Source organism: Myotis nattereri (assembly GCF_964212035.1).
Source record: "Myotis nattereri genome assembly, chromosome: 3".
Taxonomy (NCBI): Eukaryota; Metazoa; Chordata; class Mammalia; order Chiroptera; family Vespertilionidae; genus Myotis; species Myotis nattereri.
Window position 1 is genome coordinate 183,538,340 of NC_138077.1, and position 5,095 is coordinate 183,543,434.

The window sequence follows — 5,095 nt, forward strand, 5'->3', positions numbered from 1 at the left end:
CTTCAGTCACTTCCTGAGCAGCAGTCAGCCCTGACCGGGGGTCAAACCCGAAACCTAAGTAGGTGCTCTGGCAGAATGGAACCCAAACCTTTGCTGTAGCAGAGGAGCTCTGACCCACAGCAGGGGCCAGGGAAGCCAGAGGGTTTCTGTTGAGGGGCCCTGGCAGGTAGCACGCAGCACAGTGGGTTAGAACCTCCTCCTGATACAGAAAAGTTGCAGGTTGGATCCCTGGTCAGGGCACAGACAAGAAGCAACCAAAGAGAGCATAATAAGCAGAACAACACACTGGTGTTTCTCTCTCTCTCCCTTCCTCTCTCTAAAATAATCAATCAATAAAAATTAAAATAAAAAAATAAACTCTAGATTCTCGGTAGCTGCAGCAGTGGCGGCGGCAGCGCCTGTGGCGGTCCTGGACTGCTGGGAATGGGAGCCCTAGCTCTCTGACTGAGCACCGCCCCGCCTCCCTGGCCTCCCAGCCTCCCTGGACTCTGACATGCCTCAGGAAAAGATGGAGCTAGACCTGGAGCTGCCTCCGGGCAGGGGCTGGAGCCCAGCAGAGGGTTGCGGTAGCCCTGGGGCCCTTCGGAGGTCTAATAGCGCCCCTCTGATCCACGGCCTCAGTGACACTTCGCTGGTGTTCCAGACCAAGGCACCGAGAGCCAGGCAGAACAGCACCATGTCCGGAACCGCCATGGCCTGCTGCTCCCAGCCTTCCTGGTCCACATGCACAGCAGCCAATTGCACCAGATCAAACAGGAGGAGGGCATGGACTTGATCAACCGAGAGACCATCCAGGAGCATGAGGTGCAGAATGCCATGAAGATAAGCAACTCCTGGGAGGAAAGCTTCAGCCTGAGTGACAACGACATGGAGAAATCCGCCTCCCCGAAGCGCATCGATTTCATTTCGGTGTCACCGTCACCATCTCCCACCCGGGGAATAGGGAAGCAGTGCTTTTCACGATCCTTGCAAAGGTTTTTTTTTTTTTTTTTTAATTAAATCTTTATTGTTCAGACTATTACATTGGTTCCTTTTTTTTTCCCACCATAACTCCCCTCCACCCAGTTCCCACCCCACCCTCCACCCTCACTCCCCACCCACTGTCCTCATCCATAGGTGCATGATTATTGTCCAATCTCTTCCCGCATCCCCTACACCTCTTTCCCTCCCCCCAAGAATAGTCTGTCCACTCCCTTTCTATGCCCCTGATTCTATTATATTCACCAGTTTGTTCTGTTCATCAGATTATTTATTCACTTGATTTTTAGATTCACTTGTTGATAGATGTGTATTTGTTGTTCATAATTTGTATCTTTACCTTTTTCTTCTTCCTCCTCTTCTTAAAGGATACCTTTCAGCATTTCATATAATCCTGGTTTGGTGGTGATGAACTCCTTTAGCTTTTCCTTATCTGTGAAGCTCTTTACCTGACCTTAAATTCTGAATGATAGCTTTGCTGGATAAAGTGATCTTGGTTGTAGGTTCTTGGTATTCATCACTTTGAATATTTCTTGCCACTCCCTTCTGGCCTGCAAGTTTCTGTTGAGAAATCAGCTGACAGTCGTATGGGTATTCCCTTGTAGGTAACTGACTTTCTTTCTCTTGCTGCTTTTAGGATACTCTCTTTGTCTTTTGCTCTTGGCATTTTAATTATGATGTGTCTTGGTGTGGTCCTCTTTGGATTCCTTTTGTTTGGGGTTCTCTGTGCTTCCTGGACCTGTAAGTCTATTTCTTTCACCAGGTGGGGGAAGTTTTCTGTCATTATTTCTTCAAATAGGTTTTCAATATCTTGCTCTCTCTCATCTTCTGGCACCCCTATAATTCTGATGTTGGTACGCTTGAAGCTGTCCCAGAGGCTCCTTACACTATCTTCGTATTTTTGGATTCTTTTTTCTTTTTGCTTTTCTGGTTGGGTATTTTTCGCTTCTTCATATTTCAAATCTTTGACTTGATTCTTGCAATCCTCTAGTCTGCTGTTGGGAGTCTGTATAATATTCTTTATTTCAGTCGGTGTACGCTTAATTTCTAGTTGGTCCTTTACCACAACATCGAGGGTCTCACTAGATTTCTTGAGGATCTCACTACATTTATCAGCGGTTACTAGAAAATTCTTGAAAAACCTAAAAAGTGTGGTTTTGAACTCTATATCCAGTAGTTTGCTTTCCTCCATTTCTGTCATTTGTGTCCTGTTTCTTTGTCTCGGCATTTTTTATGCTTTGCTGTGTCGATAGAGTGGTTTTCTGTGTTAAGTGTCCCAATTACCTGAGGTAGACACTCTTGGTGCACCCCCTTGTGGGCTTTGTGCACAGTCTTGTTGTAGTTAAGCCTTGATTATTGTAGGTAAAACTGGGAGGATTTGACCTCCAGGCCAATTGGCTGTGAGAATCAGCTGTGTCTATGGTGGGAGAACTTCTGTGCTGAAGACACCCTTATGGAGCAAGACTTGCTTCAGTGGGGCTTTGGTGCTCATTGAGTCTGCCCCCAGAGTGTGTCCCTTATAGATCTGAGGACTTGTAATTGGATGGTCCCACTCTGACCACTGGGTACACTGGCTCTTGGATCTAAGGAGGTGCTAATATAGCCTTTGCCTGAGGCTACCCAGCAGAAGCCAGGTGTAAAGCAATGCAAGTTGCCCTGGGGCCTTGGGGCAGCTGCAGTTTGTTAAGTTATTTTCAGATTACAAAGGGCCGGGCCTTTCATATGCAAAAGCCTCCAAGCATGGCTTGGGCGGGGTGGGGTCCCAGGGGATCAACAGGGCAGTCCGAGCGAGCCAGCAGTATGGATGCTCTCAGTCCTGCCTTCAGAGGTCCTGGCAATCGCCACAAGTGCCTCGGAGAGAAAGTTGCCCTAGAGTTCTGACTGATGCCAGACAGTTCTGTTTCTCCCATATGAGTCTGGGTCCCCAGAGACTCTCCCAGAATTGGAGCTCAGAGCCTGAGACTCCCTCCCAATTGAAAAAGACAATCATGTCCTCAGCCGCCAGCCCTCTCCGCATAAACCTCCACACCTTTGTATTTACTTCAACGCTGCACCTCCTCTGAGTCTCAGTGTGCTTTTCTCTTTCCTTCTAGTTGTAGAAATTCCACTCAGCCAGCCTTCCTGTGGTTCTGGATGATGTCCGTTATGTCTTTTAGTCATATTTTTGAAGTGGTTGTGCGAGGCAGCAATCTCCGGTGTTTACCTATGCCGCCATCTTGGTTTCTCCCCTTGCAAGTTTTGTGAGTAGCAATGGATTGCCTCCAAGTCCAATTCCCAGTCCAACGACCCAGTTTACGACTTGAAGAAGCCAGAGCCTCATTAATTGCATTAGACCAAGTGTTCTTGGACCATTGAAAAGAAAATGTGAAATGGAGACTGATTATCAGCCAAAGAGATTTTTCCAGGGCATCACCAACATGCTGTCTTCTGACGTTGCACAGCTATCAGATCCAGGTGTGTGTGTGTCTTCGGACCCCCTGGATGGGAACAGCAGCAGTACTGGATCTTCCTGTAACTTGCCAGCGAAAGTCAGCAGTACCACTGACTCCCCGGTGTCACCTGTCCAGGCGGCCTCTCCATTTATTCCAGTAGATGAACTTTCATCTAAGTGACTCACTCACCTATTCCCTGAGACTCGGTTGTTTTGTTTTGTTTTGTTTTGTTGGGTTTGTTTTTTGTTTTGTGTTTTGCAATGGAGAGAAAAATCAAGTTGGAGAAAGCACTGAACTTTGTCAGTTACTTTGAGGCTATTTCCTATTTGATCCTTTTTCCTTTTTTGGAATTTCCTGAACTGAACTGTTGGTATTTTAGACAATTTTTATGTCAAGTTCTTGCACATTACTTCAGTGTAGTAGTATTTTCAGACGTTTTCCCAATAAGTGTGTTGAAGCATACATCTTTATGCTGCTAATATGTCTAAATACATATGTTATCCCTTGATTTTTTAAAAAAAAATAATTGAGAGCTCTATTTATTTATGGGATTATTAAGTTCTGATGCAAATATGAATGTTGAATTAATCAGTGCAGTAAACTGATGTTTTAAAATTCAAAAAAAAACACCAACTCTCTGGCTTGCAGAGTTGCTAAAAAAGTTAGAAAGTGAAGTCCCATCCCTTCCCACTCATTCAACAAATACTTCATATGTTCCTTCAATAATCACACTGGGGATGGGTATTTGTTGGTTTGTTTTGGTTAATCCTCACTTGAGGACATTTTTGCATTGATGTTTTTCATCCCGGAGAGTGGAAGGGAGGGAGAAAGAAAGAAACTAATATGAGAGACATCAATCGGTTGCCTCTTGCTGAATCCCTGACCAGGACCCAGATTGAGCCTGAAACCCAGGTATGTGCCCTTGATGGGAATCCAACCCAGTACCCTTCAGTCCGCCTGCAGAAGCACTATCCACTCAACCAAATCAGCATTTTTTTTAAGTCTTCCTCTAAGGATATGTTTATTTCATTGATTCTAGAGAGAGAGGAAGGGAGAGAGAGAGTTTCCCAAGCATTCTGACAGGGATGGAACCCACAACCTGTGTATGTGCCCTCACTTGGAATCGAACCCATTACCCTTTGGTGTGTGGGAGGACACTCTAACTACTGATCCACACTGACCAGGACCTGGAGGTACACTCAAAAATTTTTTTCAGATCTGCCCTGGACAGATGGCTCAATTGGTCAGAGTCTCAACCTGTACACCAAAGGATTTCCTGTTGGATTCTAGGTTAGGGCACCTACTTAGGTTTAGGTTAGATCCCAGTGGGTCAGCAGGTGCAGAGGCAGCCTACTAATATTTCTCTGTCACATGGATGTTTCTCTTTCTAAAAATCAATTTTAAAAACATCCTCAGGAGAATTAAATATATATTAAAACATTTTCAGATCTAAAATTTTATTTGGTTCTTTTTTAAATGTTATTTTTCATTTACAGTTCACACTCAATACCCTATCGTATATAATAAAACCCTCATATGCAAATTGACCAAATGGTGTAATGACTGGTGGCTATGAACTGACCACCATGGGCAGATGCTCAATGAAGGAGCTGTCCCCTGATGGTCAGTGTGTTTCCACAGGGGGAGTGCCACTCAGCCAGAAGCGGGGCTCACAGCTGACGAGT

General features: G+C 45.2%; 1 pseudogene across 1 annotated transcript; it reads left to right on the top strand.

The window, feature by feature from the left end:
- Positions 1-493: 493 nt before the first annotated feature.
- On the top strand, positions 494-3,590 carry LOC308516370 (PPP2R1A-PPP2R2A-interacting phosphatase regulator 1-like; annotated as a pseudogene). Its single transcript has 2 exons — positions 494-974; positions 3,215-3,590. The product of its transcript is annotated as a PPP2R1A-PPP2R2A-interacting phosphatase regulator 1-like (transcript).
- The last annotated feature ends 1,505 nt before the right edge of the window (positions 3,591-5,095 follow it).